Raw genomic sequence first — 20,783 nt, 5'->3', positions numbered from 1 at the left:
TGTTGGAGAAAATGATCTTGTTTCGCCTTGATCGTTGGGTTGAAACGAATGGCTTACTCTCAGATACACAATATGGGTTCCGCAGGGGCAAGGGGACGAATGATTGTCTTGCGTTGCTTTCTTCAGAAATTCAAATGGCTTACGCCGAAAAAAAACAAATGGCTTCAGTATTCTTGGACATAAAGGGGGCCTTTGATTCTGTTTCAATAGAGGTTTTTTCAGACAAATTACACTCTCGGGGTCTGCCGCCTCTATTGAATAATATGTTATATAACTTGCTTTGTGTGAAACATTTGAATTTTTCTCACGGGGATTCGACAGTAAGTCGGGTCTCCTACATGGGACCCCCCCAGGGCTCATGTTTAAGCCCCCTTTTGTACAACTTCTATGTAAGCGACATCGACAATTGCCTTACACAAAATTGCAGCCTAAGACAACTTGCAGATGATGGAGTGGTGTCTGTCGTAGGATCAAACGAATCCGACCTGCAAGGACCCTTACAAGATACTTTGAACAATTTTTCAACCTGGGCCATTGGGCTAGGGATCGAATTCTCCACGGAGAAAACAGAGATGGTGGTTTTTTCTAGGAAGCATAGACCAGCAAAACCAAAGCTTCAACTTTTGGGTAAACCGATCACTCATACTATGTCATTCAAGTATCTTGGGGTCTGGTTCGACTCCAAATGTACTTGGGGGGCCCATATTAGGTATCTGAGTAAAAAATGCCAACAAAGAATAAACTTTCTCCGTACAATTACCGGCACCTGGTGGGGAGCCTATCCCGAAGATCTTGTAATGTTGTATCGAACAACTATTCTCTCAGTGATGGAGTATGGCAGTTTCTGTTTTCAATCAGCTGCCAAAACACACCTCATTAAACTCGAACGAATTCAGTATTTTTGTCTCCGTATTGCGTTGGGATGTATGCCCTCAACGCATACCATGAGTCTTGAGGTTTTGGCAGGCCTACTCCCACTAAAAGATCGCTTCAATTTATTATCTCTTCGGTTCTTCTTCCGGTGTAAGGTCATGAACCCATTGGTGATCGGAAATTTTGAGCAGCTGATCGAGCTAAATTTTCACTCCGGATTCATGAGTTCATATCATGAATTCATCTCCATGCAGGTTGATCCTTCTTCGTATATTCCCAACCGTGTTTGTTTCCCTGACTACATCAATTCCTCTGTGCATTTTGATCTGTCCATGAAGCAAGATATCCATGGATATTCAGATTACCAACGATCGAGGATCGCTCCAACGGTCTTCGATGAAAAATATAGGGGTATCAATTGTGATAATATGTACTTTACTGATGGGTCCACTATAAATGAGTCCACAGGATTTGGAGTGTTCAACGAAATTTTTACCACCTCCCACAGTCTTCAGAATCCTTGCTCTGTGTATATTGCTGAATTGGCAGCAATACATTGGGCGCTGGACAGCGTCGCCTCACGACCTGTTGAACACTATTACGTTGTAACGGATAGTCTTAGCTCTGTCGAAGCTATCCGTTCAGTGAGGCCGGTAAAGCACTCGCCGTACTTCCTTGAGAGAATACGAGAAAATTTGAGTGCTTTAACCAGACGCTGTTATGTCATTACCTTTGTCTGGGTCCCTTCACATTGCTCAATTCCGGGTAACGAGAGGGCTGACTCATTGGCAAAGGTAGGTGCAATTGAAGGCGATATTTATCAGCGTCAAATCGCTTTCAATGAATTTTATTCTTTAGTCCGTAAAAATACCATCGCTAACTGGCAACGTAAGTGGAACGAAGATGAATTGGGTCGGTGGCTCCACTCGATTATCCCTAAGGTTAGCCTCAAACCATGGTTCAAAAGTCTGGACTTAAGTCGGGACTTTATTCGCACCTTCTCTAAACTCATGTCCAATCACTGTTCGTTAGACGCGCTTCTCTTTCGTTTTAATCTTGCCGATGGCAATATCTGTGCTTGTGGCCAAGGTTACCACGACATCGAACACGTTGTTTGGTCGTGCGAGGAGTATCTTGTTGCCAGATCGAATTTAGAAAACTCTCTTCGGGCTAGAGGAAGGCAGCCCAATGTGCCGGTGAGAGATGTGTTGGCTCGGTTAGACCTTGATTACATGTCCCAAATATATGTCTTCTTAAAAGTTATCGATCTTCGTGTGTGATTGTCCTTATATCCTTATATTCCATCCTTTTCCTGAAACAAAATGTCACCCTTCTAAACTCGAGCAAGCCGCGAGTAATCGGTTCCCTACTTCATTAACATTAGAATTAATAAAAAATGTTTATATATACTTGTAACAATACAGATAGGAGTTTGGCTCCTTTAAAATATACGTAAAAATAAACGATTTAATAAAAAAAACCTCTTTTGTGATATTTGCTAGCATTTACCCGCTCCCCTATTTCCCTCCAAAATGCTTGTCGTTAATTGATGTTTCTTCATACTGTAGCTTAATGGGTTTAAATACCGTAAGGGTTATATTGCTTAAATGATAATTAAATATTGGAATTCAAGTTATTTGTTGTTCAAAGTAATGAAATAATTCAAGGTTATTCACAGAGTTTGAATCTTTATTTATAATTTTTGTTACATAGTTTCATTTGTTTTTAACCTTTTGTACCAAATTCGCTTTCTTAATTCGTGAATTTGCAGCTTTTTTGCCTTTTTCAGTTTTTCACGTTTTCCTTTTTGCTTCCTCAACTTAGCTAATGTTTGGATTTCTGTTTCTTTCCGTTTAAATTCAGTTTTCCTTTTCCTTTCCTCAAGTTTTTGGCGCTTCGTCACTTCAATCAACTTCTTCGCAGGTTCTACTTCTTTATACAACATATCCCACGACTCGTTCGTGGCCACTACAGGAGTAACGTGTAGCTTCTTTTACCGTGAGTTGATGAGTTGCCAGGATACACGGCAACATAGGGAGGGTTCAACGTTAGAAGTTCATCCAGTTGCATGTTTCGTGAACAATTTACTAGAGATGACAGGGTCCGAACCAATTGCTTCTTGGCCTGAACGAACTTCTAAACATACTCTAAATTGCTCGATTGAATTATGAGATATGATTAGAACCGAAAAAGGTATACCGAAGCTATCTACAATCCGGAGTAAAGTACCGATGAAAATTAAAATTAAAGCTATACTGCCGTTCTACGCATAGTTGTCCCATCTTACTTCTTGACAATTTTCACTTTTCTTCATTAAACAATATTTTTATGCCTAATTGCAAAACATGTTATGCTTCAAAAAAACATCAAGCTAATTTGTCCCATATTGGTATTCTAGGTATAACTGTACCATCATGTATTTTTTTGTAAATCCATAATAAATTAATCGGTTCAAGTACAAAAATTATATGTCACGCTTTTAGCAGGGCTTATACACACATTTCTGGTTTAGAAGAACGAACTTATTCTTAAACGAGTAAAAGTCACGTTTTTATGAAATAAATTTAACGTCAATAACTATTTTCACTGTGAACGAATTCTCATGGTGTGCATACCAATCGAATCGGAAATTCTCTAAGATTTCTTTGATATGGTATACATTACAATTCGCTAATCTCTGAATAGTTTAAATTTATGAAAACTGGAAGAACATCCTTTTTCCCATACATTTGTTCTGCTCGAACATTTCTTAACAATCGGAAAGATGTTTGTATCAATTGATAGGAAATGTACGCATCTATCACAATTGATAAAATGTTATTTTTCATGAGATAAACAATTGAATAACTGTAAAATGTCAATGTTATCTAAACGGCCAAGTTTTGATATGTCCGATTTACGGTTTCCCCAACACAGTCTTCAAAATCGATGTACCTGTGGAAATCCGCTTTGCAAATATACATGCAAGTCGGGGGTATTTTTGTTCCCACGGAGCTGTGTTTCCCTAACACGGGCTTTTAAATTAATGTGTCTGGGGAATCCGTTTTCCAAATACATGCAAGTCGGGGTTATTTTTTGGTGTTGAGTACTTTTGCACTCGCTTGTCGTTGTGCAGACCTAAAACGTATTTTTGAACTGAGAAGCCTGGAAAAATCGTCATTTCAGATACTAAAGGTGAATGAACTTTCGCGGTTTGAGAACTACTTAAACATGAAATGTGCTATAATTTCAGAGGGAAATGTAAAATACAATAATCGTTTGACAATTCTTCCGTTCACATACTTTGGTAGTCCTAGGCATCATATCAAACGTAAAAGGACTTTCATCAAATTTATTTGTAACGAAGAACATAATCTATTACAAAAATTTCGATGCATTCTAAAATAATATTCGAAGTGGATTGCATAATAAAATTGTGCAATTCTACGTCGAAAATATGCGGTGGTGTCCTAGATACAACCCCTTACAATTTTTGCTTATAAAACCAGTGTATTGCTAAACTGAAATGCTTAAAGCTTCTGGTAGACAAATATGTTAGAAAACTTTGATTGCGTTTTTCTCAGTTGCTGATTTTGGAACATAGGACTACTATGCGTAGAACGGCAGTGTAGTATTAAACATACAGCGAAAAGTGGACGAAGAGAGTGAAGAATAGGCGCTCAATTACCAATTTTTTCCTTCTAGAATGCTTTCCAATTTTTGATAAAAATTCCACCGATTACATTCAAGACATCTGCCAGCATTCCTAATCTTTTCAAATCATTACTGGCTGTTTCATGAGCATGACTACCTTCCGCTGTAGCATGTCTGATCTCAAATTTGCTGTTGTCACGAACCGCTTTAATCAAATTGCGCGGTTGCGATCATCTTCCTATTCAAATAAACCTGGCGCGGTCGTCACGATTCGCTTCATTCAAACCAAGCGCGGTCGTCTCGATCCGCTTACAATTAAACCTGGCGCGGTCGTCACGATTCGCTTTATTCAAACCTAGCGCGGTCTTCACGATCCGCTTCCAATTTTATCAAACGTGGCAGTTCCGACGCCTTCCACAGATCCGATCTTACAAAAAGCACATTATTTCATGAGGACCAAGAGGAAAACAATTTAGGTGGTTTTCAAAATCTCCAAAATCTCTTGTTTATGTGGCTCAAACTGTTAGGGTAACTGGGGATAATTTGGACTCCCTAAGAAAATTGTCCAATATTTCCAAACCAATACGGTCTGAATAAAAAGACTTACATTGTACACACCACACTTGTTTTCTGTCTGAGCTACACTTGTTTTCTGTCAATCAATAATGTTTGATCATTATATCAGGCTTAAAACTTTCGAATCTATATATATAAAAATGGAGTGATGTCTGTCTGTCTGTCTGATTCTTATAGACTCGGAAACTACTGAACCGATCGACATGAAAATTGGTATGTAGGGGTTTTTGGGGCCGGGGAAGGTTTTCGTGATATTTTGAGAATCCTCCCCCCTCTCTAAGGGGGGGCTGCCATACAAATGAAACACAAATTTCTGCATTACTCGGAAATTAACCAAGCAAACGAAACCAAAGTTGGCATGTGAAAGTTTTAGGGTGCAATAAATGTTTCTATGATGGTTAGACAGTCCTTCCCCCACTCAAAGGGGGGGCTGCCATACAAATGAAACACAAATTTCTGCATTACTCGAGAATTAATCAAGCAAATGAAACCAAATTTGGCATGTGGAGGTTTTAGGATGCAATAAATGTTTCTATGGTGTTAAGATACTCCTTCCCCCTCTCTTAGAGGGGGCTGCCATACAAATGAAACACAATTTTTTGCATTACTCGGAAATTAATCAAACGAAACCAAAGTTGGCATGTGAAAGTTTTAGGGTGCAATAAATGTTTCTATGATGGTTAGACAGTCCTTCCCCTACTCAAAGGGGGGGCTGCCATACAAATGAAACACAAATTTCTGCATTACTCGAGAATTAATCAAGCAAATGAAACCAAATTTGGCATATGGAGGTTTTAGGATGCAATAAATGTTTCTATGGTGTTAAGATACTCCTTCCCCCTCTCTTAGAGGGGGCTGCCGTACAAATGAAACACAAATTTTTGCATTACCCGAGAATTAATCAAGCAAATTAAACCAAATTAGGCATATGGAAACCTTAGGGTGCAATGAATGTTTCTATGATGGTTAGACAGTCCTTCCCCCACTCAAAGGGGGGGCTGCCATACAAATGAAACACAAATTTCTGCATTACTCGAGAATAATCAAGCAAATGAAACCAAATTTGGCATATGGAGGTTTTAGGATGCAATAAATGTTTCTATGGTGTTAAGATACTCCTTCCCCCTCTCTTAGAGGGGGCTGCCGTACAAATGAAACACAAATTTTTGCATTACCCGAGAATTAATCAAGCAAATTAAACCAAATTAGGCATATGGAAACCTTAGGGTGCAATGAATGTTTCTATGGTGGTTAGATACCCCTCCCCCCTCTCTTAGGGGTGGCTGCCATACAAATAAAACACAAATTTCTGCATTACTCGAGAATTAATCAAGTAAATGGGCGGGACGAAGTTTGCCGGGTTAGCTAGTATAAAATATAATAAAAGAGGTGGTTTTTGGACATTAACATTTAGACAGTCTTAAAACAGTGGACAGTCCGCGGGGTGATTTGATCCAGTGTGTGTTTCAAAAAATATACTTATGTTTATGTAGAGTAATTCAGAAGTATGTTTCAATCAGTAACAGTGTTTTAGGATTGATACCAAGTGTCTGCTCCCGTGGCCGAGTGGTTAGCATCACACTTAGTATGCCTGGGGATCGGGATCGATTCCCGTTCTGCTCGGGAGAATTTTTCGTCAAAGAAATTTCTTCCGACTTGCACTATGGTCTCTCGTATTCTGGAGCTTGCCACTCAGAATGCATTCCAGGCATGTTATTTGCCAAAGAAATCTCAACTAAGTACTAATAAAATAAAAGCAAGGAATAGTTTGATTAGCGAAAACAACCATAGAACCACGATCGAAAAACTTACATTTTCTTACAGTCAAAGTTTTTGCTTTGTTCCTGCTACCGTTTCCGACCATCTGTCCGCTTCACCAGGGTTTTTTACGTTAAATACATACGGTTCAACAATAAAAGAAGATGACATTATACAACATCCGAATTGTGTCGTACTTCTTGAGATAAATTTAATAATGTTAGAATAATGTATGTAAGAATACCCAGAATTTCATGTAACAACTATCTTCTGCTTCTACAAATCCAAATTAACCCATTGGTTCTTTTCAGGACTACCAACACGTTCTGAAGATATGAACTTCATGTATTTCCCTGTATAAATGATAATTTCATACTTGTATTCATCCAGTTACATACTTCAAAGAAGGACTATCAGTAATATTTTTGAACAAAAATTCATTCATTCATTCATTGCGAATAGATTCTTATTCAACCTGAAACAAATTATTTTTGAGCCAACGTCAATGTTCGCCAGGCGAGAGTGAAACGTGTTAAAGAAATGTTGGGACGGAGTGCTCCCTTAAGGATCAACCATGAAATGGACGGAAACACGGTACTAGCACGAAATAAATGTTTTTTATTCCCTCCGATTTCCTACTGACTGACAGTCTTCCATGTTTCACAAAAAACACTGCGTCCGGAATAAACATGTCCACGCTGCTGTTCACAGTTTTGTGTTTGAGTACAAACATGAATTTTTCTGTACCTATGTTAGAAAATGTGACATGTTTGTATTCGTGGTATGTTTGGACATACGATGTTTAATCCCAATGTTTCACATGATGTTCGAACATGGTGTACAGTTTCTCTTGCATTTTCACCCCAAGCACCGGCAGTGCGTAGAGTAGAAGAAGCGAATCGGACACCACACCACCACCACTCAACGCGTGGTGTGTTGGTATGTTGACATGGAAAAAATGCTTTCCTTTCATGACAATGGGTGCTTCATCAAAAATATTGGGCAAATAAAATAAACCTCTTTTTCTGTTCTGAACAAAATAAACATCGATTGTATGAGAGTTTTTCACATTTGATATCATTATTTAGTGCACGCATCAATTTATATATTGAATTCATGTAACATTCGCTATTATTAGCTATTTGAACAAGTACTAAAATTGAATTATTCAGCAGTGACATGTTAGGCGTGACGCTAACCACTCGACCACGGGAGCAACAATTTTGGCTGGATCTTTGAATACAAATGGCCAATACTGCTTGTTCGCGACGATCGCGACCCGAGCTATAAAACTAGCGGAGAAGAGGAGAAGAAAGGATGATGCAATCGCATGCACACATATCATATGTAGTGCAGTGTAAGTGTATCTTTTAGTTTTTTCCTTCATTCAGTTTGTGATAACATCGAGAAATTGCTGTGTGTTTTAGCCGCTGAAATTTCTTTGCTGGTTCTGCTGTGTGCCGCTGAAGGTTGCATCTAAAACTAATTTTTGGGTATTTATTTTTTTGGTCAGCATTTGTACGACGTCGCCCGCTATGCAGTCGGCTCCCCAGACTTTAATTGCCAACATGCACGCAAAAAAAAATTGAAAGCTTCTTTCAATTCAGAGAATGTTTTCTTTGAACGAAACCAAGGATTATTTAATCAGACTTGCAAAATGTGCATGAACGATCTATAAACTTTTACTTAGTCGCGGCAATACATACACACACTCTTTACAGATACACGGGCCGAAGGTTGTGCAGTCCACTGATGATTCAACAAGAGCCAAAGGTTGTACCGCTCATGACAACTCTACACGAGCAGATGATTGCGCCGGCTAGTGATCATTCTATCCTGGATTCCTCGAGTCGAGAAAGACGCACCACGCTAGATATGGGGTACAGACTAGGGGGGCGTTGCTGATTAATGGTCAGCTGCATCCCAATAGGAAGTATCCCATGTCGGGCACACGTACAGAGCACTGAAGACTGCAACATCCCAATTATGAGAACACTTGTAATACTAACCTCGAGCCAACCGCGAGTAATCGGTTACATATTACTAACATAGTTGTAAGCAAGCATTGTCAAAATATTGAACTCCCGGCCCCGTTAGGCTGACGCCATATGAGCCTTAATAAAAATATATATTTTGGTGCATGAACTTATAGCCTCTTAGTTCGTGCAATTTTTGAAATGCGAACTAAATTTCTGTGAAAAAGTATTCTACGAAGAAATGTTTTGGGATGAATAATTTCTTTCCGTGTATGAAAAGAAACGAAACGAAAGCAATGAATACTGCGACATCGGGTGATATGTTTGTACATGATGTTCTTGAATTATAAACATCGTGTTTGTTTTCACATGTCTATGTTTGTGTATCATTGTTCGTGTTGGGGATAGACACTCAACACTAGCGAGAATCATGTTCGAATTCAAACAAAAACATGGAATTTTCACATCACGTGGACATGTGTAAGTGTTTTTCGGAAGACTGCTGACTGATTTATCCGGGCCCATTCTGTATTTAATTATATGGTATTGCATTTAGAACGCAGACATGCATTGAAATGCCTTAAAATTCTCAACGATTGCTTCTCATGAGTGCGAATTCATTGTTACCCTTACAATCGATTAATCGTGAATCATGCATGAAAAAGAGACATGCCATTCAGATCGACTGATGTAAAACTAATTTTTCGTCGTATTCGCTTTGATTGCATATCGGAAATTCCCTGGGAGGAAAAAAATTCAATCAAACGCAATGAAGTGAAAGTACATTCCGTTAGTAATCCCGAATCCGAACTATCAATGTCAGAAGTATTATTGTGGCCTTTGTCCCCCAAATGATTGGTATGAATATAGGAAGCGTAGCGTCTTCCATATCGTGCATCTATATATATATATAAATGGATTTCTGTCTGTCTGTCTGTCTGATTCTTATGGACTCGGAAACTACTAAACCGATCAACATGAAAATTGGTATGTAGGGGTTTTTGGGGCCGGGAAGGTTTTCGTGATAGTTTGAGACTCCTCCCCCTCTCTAAGGTGGGGCTGCCATACAAATGGAAAACAAATTTCTGCATTACGCAATAATTAATCAAGCAACTGAAACCAAATTCGGCATGTGAAGGTTCTCGGATGCAATAAATGTTCCTATGGTGGTTAGAGTCTCCACCCCCCTCTCTAAGGGGGAGCTGCCATACAAATGAAACACAAATTTCTGCATTACTCGAGAATTAATCAATCAAATGTAACTAAATTAAGCATATTGAGGTTTTAGGGTGCAATAAATGTTTTTACGGTGGTTAGAAACTCCACCCCCCTCTCTAAGGGGGCCACCAAACAAATGAAACACAAATTCCTACATTACTCGTGAATTAATCAAGCAAATGAAACCAAACGTGGCATGTGGAGGTTTTAGGATGCAATAAATGTTTTTACGGTGGTTAGATACTCCACCCCTCTCTCTAAGAGGGAGCTGCCATACAAATTTCAACGGGGTCGATTAGAAGAACAATCAATGAACAGTTCTGCGATTGGACCCATGAACTTGCTCAAAGTAAGAAAACGTAAATGTTTGAAGGTATAGATAACAAAAAAAAAAAAAAAAAAATTGAGCGGGACGAAGTTTGCCGACCCAGTTTTCAGATATAGCTTCAAAGAGAGGGCAGGATTGAAGTTTTGAAATGTATCAATATCTTATGCAGTTTTTCCCAAATGCCAAAAAACAGTTCCCGTTATACGACCAATATATTTACGTCATTCGCCTTTGGTAATACTATAATTCGAGGCACTTATACCCTTACACCAGAATAGGGTGACTATATCGTCTTCAAGGAGAACATTTAGCAATTCTGACTGGAAGTTTTAACAGTGCCTGGTTAAATGCTATACATCGGTCTGTTTCGAGAAAACAGCGGGAGGGAAACTTCCGGTCAGTTGTAAATTTTTACAAGCACCCCTTGCGGGAAGGTTTCGTGTGTTGAGATACCGCTGAAATGCAATTGGTAATTGGTGAGTTTTTATTTATCTATCCAAATCAACCAAAACATTGAATTTTATTTATTATCTCAACGAATTGTTATTGCTTCGAAAAGTCTGATTGTTTTATTTTTGGTCAATTAGTTGTCAACATTATGATGCATCAATAATGTCTGTTTTCTCGAAAAGTAAACTCGGAGCAATTAAATGATGCAATGATGCATTTATACAGAAGAATGCATGTGTGATTTGTAACACAAATTTCGTTAAAAAGAACAGTCTTCATATTTATAAATTTTACCCAGCGTGTACCCAACATTCCCCATAATGGCACTTTTTAGAACGTTTAGTTAAACTCAACGGTGGGTCATAAATCAGTTAATTTTTCCTTCGTCTGGAAGAGGCATTACAGCGTTTCAGTTCCCTTATCCCTTTTTCTGAACATTACAGTGTCATTTATTTTCATTTCGCTCGTCCTTTGCCTTTCATTTGAATTTTTCTGCTGGGTAACAGTGTTTGAATACGAATGGCAACTCCCTTTCGAGCTTCGAATGATTTGAATTTGGCTGATGCTTAAAAAAATCCGGGATACATTGGGAATCATTGTTTTAGGCTATGTAAAGTTCAAAGAAATTTTATGCTCGGGAAGGAATAGATATAATCCTGAATGAAACATTATTACATCCCTTGAATTACTCTAGAAGTTCAGTCAAGGGTTATGCAACTTATTCTAATAAACATCGAGAAACTTTAACTGGCATGACGATAGGATTAATATAAACAAAACACAATCTTTGCAAAAAAAAAGAAACACAATATATTATCTATTTTGCAATCTAACAATGCTTAGAGATTATATATGTGATTTTTGAGGTAATTATTTCAGACAGCGTATTATTTCGTAATTGTTTAAACGATCAAGCTCCGTACTCCATGTTGTTTCGAGATTCAAAGAAATCATTTGGCAGTGTCTGGGTATGGAAAACAAACAGTGAAAGTTATCCTCTACCATTTTTCCGAGTGCAATCCATATTTGTTTATAAAAATTGTGGCAAAGATGTGTGATTTTCAACTGATTAGCCGTGAATCAAACCTGCACAAAGAGACATACCATCCAGTCGCATTGATGTTAAATTAATTTTCCGTCGCATTTGCTTTGATTACATTCCGGAAATTCCTCGGAAGGAAAAATAAAATCCAAGCAAATGCAATCAAGCGGAAACACATTCCGCAAATAATTCTCCCGAACTAGGGCAATAGAATTATTTGGGCTCCCCAAGCGAGCGCTTTTGCACCATAGCTGATTGGTACATATATGTGGTAACTGGTAAACTTTCTCGCGTTTTAGTCAAACTATTTGAAATTCACCTTCCCTACAAGTTGCATGCTGTGACAACAATCTCGGTGCTTGATGCATGCACTAGAAGGTCTGCATAGTAAGGACAAGGTTGAAGTTGTGAAATGTTCCAACTCTACTTATTGCGCTTGTTTTCCCAAACCCCAAAACACGGGATTGTTTCCAGGGTCAACATTATGCGGTATTCAGGCTCATTTGTGAAAGTAATTCCCCCACTGAAAGTTCACTCGAGACGAACATCGAAGAGTTAAACTTGTTAGCATGTTATGAGGCGAAGTCACCTGATCAAATGTGCAAACATTCGTTCCCCAAATTTTTTGCAAGTATGCCTTACGGGCTAGCATTCTGTATTTAAATACTGTTGAGATGCGTTCTGAGAATGCTATGAAGTGTGGGTGTAGAGAAATAAAAAAAAAGAATAATGAAGCGATTCAATCAACTGATTTTAGAGCATGCATGCCCTTCATTTGCAGCTCAAAGGAAAACGTTTCGAGTTTTATCTTCGCTGTTTGATTTTTCATTTCCGGTTCAATAACAAATATATCCATAGCAATGGATAATAGGCGGGTTGTTATTTATCTTTCAATTTAATTTTCCATAATCATCAGGATTAGAAGAAATGTAAGATCTCTAGCTTTAGTTTTAATCGATTTCACAACTCTACCCAGCATCGATAATGGCGCTTCTAAGAACTCAACGGTGAGCCATAAATCTGCTAATCCTTCCGCATCCAGAGAGAACTATAAAGCGTTTTAGTTTGGATTTTCATCCCTTTTTGTACGCCATCAACTTTATTCTGCAATTTATTTTCATTTCGCTCAGTTCGCTCGTCTTCAATTTTCACTGGTTTATAATGTTCTCTGCTCGGTAATTATCTATACTGCATGCTCCAGTGAGGTTAATTCTCATTCGTGCTTTGAGTCGTTTAAACTTTACTGTGGCCTAGAGGTATCCGAACAATCTTGAGAATTATTTCACGTAGTTACGGATATTTCCGATTCCATTCCATTCTCATACTCGAGAGAAATGGATATAATCGACAATACACCATGACTCAGCAGTTTGCAGGATCCTAGATAGTGATATTCAGTCTAAAAGGATTCTAATAATTGAAAAAGATAAGGAACAAAATGGAAATACCCGTAATTGATCATACGAGTTTAAATAAAAGCTATCTATATTCGAACATAATATAAACCCTATTCATTTCCATTCCACATTAGGCTTCGATTATGTTCGGTTATCTCACATATTTATCCTCAATCACATACCCTCCAGTGCGTGCGTATGTGTATCCGATAAGTAGTTGATTTCTGTCTGAATGGTATTTTTTTTTTCCAATTCGTTTATTTGTAAGGCTCAATCGCATAAACTTTGCGGAGCCGCTAACTCAAGTTTTGTTTATACAAAAATTTCATCTTAAATCTATGTTTAGTAGGTTTCGACCGATTACTCGCGGTTTACTCGAGGTTAGAGGGGCAACAATTTTTGTGGGACGGGTCAGGTTAGGGATATGGATATGAGGTATCATTGTCTCAACCGAGGGTTGCCGCACGCACTGTAGCATTGTGCATAATGACCAGGGATAGCATCTGGTGTTCGACTAGCTGTCGAGGGTGGGCGACGGTGAGATGAGGGGACAAGACAAACAAACTAATAACGAAAAAGAAAAAAAAAACACAAAAGCATTAAATTCTTATACTAGACCGTTTCACAAACATATAGATCAACTGCATATAGCAGATGTCGCGAGTTCCCAACACGTCTCTAACAGGAACATAGGGTTGTCTTCCTTGTTGAGGGCATTCAAAAGGTACTCTCTGGCTGCGTAATTATCCGTACATAGCCAAACTGCGTGATCGATGTCATCGTAACCGTTTCCACACCGACAGACATTGTTTTGAACAAGATTTATTCTGTGGAGGTGCACATCTAGCGAGTAGTGGTTGGACATAAGTCTACTCATTACACGAATGAAGTCACGACTTACGTCCAAACCTTTGAACCACGCTCTCGAAGAAACATTTGGAATAATTGAATATAACCACCGCCCAAGACTTCCAGTGTCCCAATCGGTTTGCCAACTCAAGAGGGAACTCTGACGCAGTAATTGGAAAAATTCATCAAATTTTCGGCATGGAGACCTCTGACGGAAACCACACCATCATCTGCAAGCTGTCTAAGCGTGCATTGTTCTGCCAAACAACTGTCAATATCTTTCACATAAAAATTATAAAGAAGGGGGTTCAGACATGAGCCTTGGGGTAGACCCATATAACTATTTCTGGAAGTTGTCAGTTGTCCAAGGGTGAAGTTCATTCGCTTTTCTGACAACAAATTGTACAAAAAGTTATTCAAAATTCCAGGAAGTCCACATCTGTCCAGATTGTCTGACAGAATTTCTATGGTAACCGAATCAAAAGCTCCCTTAATATCCAAGAATACTGAAGCCAATTGCTCCTTGTGCGCAAAGGCCAGTTGAATATCTGTAGAAAGCAACGCTAGACAATCGTTTGTTCCTTTGCTCTTGCGAAACCCAAATTGTGTACTTGATAGCAAATTATTTGTCTCGATCCATTGATCGAGTCTTCGAAGGATCATTTTCTCCAACAATTTTCTAATGCACGAGAGCATAGCAATCGGACGGTATGAGTTATGGTCAGACGCTGGTTTGCCAGGCTTTTGAATTGCTATTACTTTGACCTGTCTCCATTCGGGTGACACAATGTTGTTTTCTAGTAGGGTATTGAATAAGTCTAGCAAGCGTCTTTTCGCGATACCGGGAAGATTTTTTAGAATAACGAATTTAATCATATCGCTTCCGGGTGAAGAGTTGTTCGATGAAAGAAGAGCCATAGAAAATTCCAGCATTGAGAATGGCCCGTCCAGAGGTCCACTGCTCGGAGACGTTTCTCGAAGAGCATGTTGGGCTGGAACTGAGTCTGGACAGACCTTTTTCGCGAAATCGAATATCCATCGGTTGGAGTATTCTTCACTCTCGTTGGTAGATGAGCGGTTACGCATGTTGCGAGCTACCCTCCACAAGGTACGTATTGAGGTTTCACGAGAAAGACCTTCAATGAAATTGCGCCAGTAACCACGTTTTTTTGCTTTAATTAATTGTTTCAGCTGTATTTCAAGCTTTGAATATTCCTCGAAGTGTGTGGATGTTCCATGTCTACGAAAAGCTTTGAAAGCATCAGATTTTTTCAAATACAATTTTGTGCATTCATCGTCCCAGCCAGGAGTGGCTGGTTTTCTTTTAAACGGAGCACTTGGAACTTTTCTTTTTTGTGCTTCCAGTGAGCTTTTATACATCAAATCGACAAAGAATCGATATTCTTCCAATGGTGGAAGTATATCTATTGATTCGACACCGATTGTTACCGCCGTTGCAAATTTTTGCCAGTCGATGTTCCTTGTTTGATCAAATGGAACTCGAGATGGTTCAGTGGATTGCGGGCTACACTTGATTGATATACTGATTGGCAAGTGATCGCTACCATGGGGTTCATTGATGACCTTCCACTGACAATCTATTGATAACGAGCTTGAGCAAAAAGAAAGGTCGAGACGACTTTCTCGAGCCGGAGGTTTTGGAATTCGTGTTGCTTCACCAGTGTTCAAGATAGTCAAGTTGAAATCGTCACATAAGTCGTAAAAAATAGCCGCTCTGGCGTCATCATAAGGATCACCCCACCCAGTACCATGAGGGTTCATATCACCCAGAATTAGAACTGGGGATGAGAGAATCGAGACTAGATTCCAAAGATGACTACGGCTAATGTTAGTATTTGGAGGAACGTATACTGAAGCTATGCAAAGTTCTTTATTCTTTGCAGTTATTTGACACGCGACAATTTCGACGTCTGATAGAGCTGGGAGAGGAATTTTATAGAAAAAGTAGCACTTTTTGATCCCCAAAAGTACTCCTCCATAAGAATCATTTCTATCCAGGCGAATAATGTTAAAATCGTGGAAGTTGAGTTCAGTGTCAGAAGAAAGCCATGTTTCAGAGAGGGCAAATATATCACAATCATAATTTTGAAGTAAAAATTTGAACGAATCTAGTTTTGGCACTAGACTACGGCAGTTCCATTGTAGCACATTGATCATATCTTCTACTACGCTAGGGGAATTATCCATCGAATGATATGATTGATGCAAGGAGGGGCCATGAAGCAGTCAATTGCTTAAGATAAGACTTTAAAGAAGGAAGCAAGGCAGAAATAAAGCTTCTGAGGGGGTCTTGAATTTTTAACGTGTTTAGTATGAAGTCCACAATGTCCGAAAAAGCTATCAATCCTCGATTAGACGCGAATTTTCTACGAGAAGTTCGAGGAGCAGCGTTTTTATTTCTCTCTTCTCTGGGTAATGACGTAAAATCCTTGCTGCAACCAGGAACTGGCTGAGAAGGAGCCTTCGGATTCGTTTTTTTATTACTATTACCCTTGGAATTAGACAATCTTCCGAGGGTCACTTTAGGTTTCTTACGGTGCACCGTTGGTGAAGAGAGCTTTATTTTTGATGATTCATCCTTTATTGAAGATTCTGGTGCAGCCGTAGTATGACCCTCATCAGAATCAGAGTCCGATTCTTGAGATGACAAAACCGAAAATTGGTTTTCATCTTGAGCGGCTGATGCGGTCTTTAGCATTTCAGCATAAGTCCGCTTGGAGCGTCCAGCGATAGAACGCTTCACTTTATCGGAGTGCTGTTTGTACCTCGGGCACTCCTGTAGAGGGTGAGGATTCTCGCCACAGTGGATACATTTTTCCACTGTTTGAGTGCAAGAATCCTCACTATGTTTCTCGCCACATTTACCGCAACGAAATTTGTTGCCGCGGTGGCTAAACGAGTGTCCCAACTTTTTACAGTTGGTACAATTATAAACCCGTGGTACAAACAGGCGCACTGGGAAAAAAATATTTTCTACTTTCACATAGTTTGGGAGAACAGAACCTGCGAAAGTAATCCGAAAAGAGTGCGAGGGCTTATAAACTTTTTTGTTTTCTTCCAAAGATGCTGAATGCAGGTTTCTAACATCCAGGATCCTTACAAGATCACCTATCATCGAGTTTTTGAAAGAACCCGAATCTTTTTTCAACTCAGACTCGCGTCGGTTACTACGCCTTCTATCTCCACCTCTCGAGAAGGGATGTAGATGTGAAATTCCCTGTTAAAAACTTCGTGGTCAACAATCTTGTTGGCCACATCAAAAGTCAGTGCTTCTACACGCAGTTTATCCGGTCTCTCTTTATGTATCGAGACGCCCGAAAATTGACGCAGCAAATCTCTTGAATATCAAGAGTTCTCAACGATTTTCCCTTGGGCCGAAAGAAAACAACCCATGGTCCCTTTGAGGTCGATTGATAATAGCGCGTCCGCGCAACAATGGCATCGGTAGATGTCATAACGGTTGCGCAAACGGTGCGCAACCGTCTATGAAAAAAAAAACACACACACACACACACGCACGCGCGCTCAAAAACTCAACTTAAAACTAACTTAGACTAATAATTAACTTAAATTTAAGAAAAATATATAAATATATATAACTCAAAAAAAAAATTCTTCCAAAAAAAAACAAAATACTAATTTGCGGTGTCCGAACAACCTTGAACACCCCTATTCGAAGCTATACAACGCCGCACGCCACGAGGTAAACACAATAGCGTGACGGCAAAAGTTGTTGTTGATTATACTTCTCTATGATGAAATCGATGTCGCTGGAACCAATTCACAGATCGCCGGTCCGGCGTTGCCGGAGAGGTGCTGCTTCCTCGCTGTTCCGGGTATTAACGGCACTTATCTTGCCACGAACGGTCAAAGAAAAAAAAACCAAAGGCACTTTGGCGGAGGGGGAAAAAAAACTTCACCAGCTTCGATTTGTAGCAGAGACGCGAACAATAAGCGTCCGGCTCTTTCAACTATCGATTGAGGAATGAGTCTGAATGGTAATTGATATTTGAGAGGATGAAATCGCCCATTGGAGAAGAAGACTAACTCTAAAGAAACTGAACAGTTTGTTGGAGGAAATTACAAACAGAAAATATATTGTGATTATCATTTATTGAGTCATCGGAGAACCTTTTGTATATGTAATGGGATAAATAGAGAAATAAGAAGCTTTTTGTTCGAATTTTGTGACAAAGCACGATTGAAAAATTTGTTAGTTTTTACTGAATCGTATATTTTAAGGAATGGATCAAGTGTCAATCGCTTCCGATTTCCTGCATTATACATATGTTTTTAAAACCCTATCAATACTAGGGTTACCATTTGTGTTGTTTTAACAGGATATGTCCTGATTTTGAGATCTGTTTGGGGCGCCCTGATTATTTTTCACAATCTAGGCTTCGTCCTGATTTGCATGAGAAATTCGATTTTTTTTTGCAGAATCAGAATTATTTTCCGTGTATTATGTTTTTGAGTAAAACCTTTTTTGTTGAAGACCAAAGTTTCGTGAGAATATATAGAGTAGCGTTTGGATCTTCCTACTATTTTCATTTAGACATTGTGTTTCGCTGACCACGGTGATGTTTTTGTGTTTCTCGATATTCCAAGTTAATTTTTTTTGCAAATTTCTAAACGAAAGTGTCCTCTTACCGACGAATTGTCCAGAAGTACCCCTTTTCAATAAAAGAACTTAAGGATTATGATGCCAACGCTGCATATATGATTCACAAGTGTCGGTTGCTCATAGCGGTATTTATATTTAGCTATTTTCTTGAAACAGAAGTTTGAAATTAACAGTGAAATATTACATCTAGTAGATCTAATTAGGAAAAGCATATCCAAACACCGAAAAATTACCAGAATACTCGATTGGCATCCACTTCCAAATCCATGTTGAACTATGTGGTGCAGAAATCCAACCGCTCAGAAAATTTGGGTTGCAGAAGGAGCTCTTGCGTTTCATACCCGTGGCATGTACTTCGTTACTATTACACTTGTTGTTTGATGACTTTGATATCGCCAAAAAATCACGTGTGCTAGTAAAAAGAGTATTTTCACCGCATGGATCGTCTACGAAATATGTTAAATGAATAAATTTCACGTGTTTTCTTTATTTGCATCTCAAAGAATCTCAATGGTTTGGTTATGATCGTACATGTGACAAGTGTCCTGATTTTCAACTCCGACTGGACGGTATCCCCAATCAATATGGGTATCCAATGAAAAGGATTTACTAGTAGTTCATCAAAAATCCAAATCCAAGATGGCCGCATTCACAAAATGGCCGGTTATTTTTTTTTCTTTATTTTTCTACATTATTAAAATTAAAAAGACTAACATTTCCATTATTCACAGTTAGTGGTTTAATCATATACCCCACGATCTTATTTCAGTTTCATCAATGCCCTTGTTTAATGAAAAAAGGGATGTGATAACAACTAACTGCAACTTGCCTAAATATTTTGTAGCTTTTAGTACATTATCTGTATTATTATAATGTAAACTGTATATCTTAAAAAGTTTTCTACTTACTTTGTTTCAACATGGAAATTTCCAGATTTTTTATTCTTTCAGATTTGTCGCAATAGTTACATTTTTTGCTGTTACCTTCAATTCTCGGAAATGTTAACATTCAGTGAATATGAATAATTGTACACCGTTTTCCATCTATTTATATGTTGTCAGTTCCGCAAATGTTATAAATCTCAATATCTTCTTCTTCTTCTTCATCTTCTTCAATGGCACTAACGTTCCTAGAGGAACTTCGCCGTCTCAACGTAGTATTACTTGCGTCATTTTTATTAGTACTTAGTTGAGATTTCTATGCCAAATAACACGCCTTGAATGCATTCTGAGTGGCAAGCTCTAGAATACGCGTGATCACAGTGCAAGTCGGAGGAAATTTCTTTGACGAAAAAATCCCCCAACCAAAACGGGAATCGAACCCGAACACCCGGCATGTTAGTTATGACGCTAACCACTCGGCCAAGGGAGCACAATATCTCAATATCTACTAACCTCATTTCTCGATTACTCAAATACTGCTTAGTCCGACAGCTTGAGTGAGAAATAAGAAGCTCATCGCCATCACACATTAACAGTATTATTTATTGACACATAATTCATCCCGATAATCCGCCTCTTCTAATCGAGTAACTGGTGAATAGGATACGAGGTCAGTGCAGCAGACATCCGTTTGCCCCGTCTGCGTTGGGCTAGGTGATTCTTTAAGGGTGGTAAATCTGACTAAATCAATGCAATTGCTCAATTTTGATTATAATATAAAAAAATTGAGCACGGGAAATCCGGACAAATGATAAATACTGTCGTTAATTTATTTTGGAGTAAAATCTAAATTTATTTCACTAAACTTTGTTAAAAGTGTATAAAAATGTAGTAGATAATGTTTGTGAAATTCGACTGCCAAAGAAGTGAGACAACAGCTGGTGGAAGTCAAGTTGAGCCGTGTCCCGAAAAAGTTCGAGCAATTGGTTATGGTAAGAAGTAAGATTTTACAATAATCATAAAATCCAGTTATGTATACCCAATTCATTGAGAAAAAAGGCACTCTTTAATACTAATCAGATTTTCATGTGCGAATTATTTCGTGTTCAACCTTTATTACCTATTTTGTTCCGATTAAGAAGTTGGGGTAACCTGTG

This window comes from Toxorhynchites rutilus, chromosome 3 (assembly GCF_029784135.1).
Source record: "Toxorhynchites rutilus septentrionalis strain SRP chromosome 3, ASM2978413v1, whole genome shotgun sequence".
Classification (NCBI taxonomy): Eukaryota; Metazoa; Arthropoda; class Insecta; order Diptera; family Culicidae; genus Toxorhynchites; species Toxorhynchites rutilus.
The sequence above is the reverse complement of the archived record's forward strand: the minus strand, read 5'-3'. Positions refer to the sequence as shown.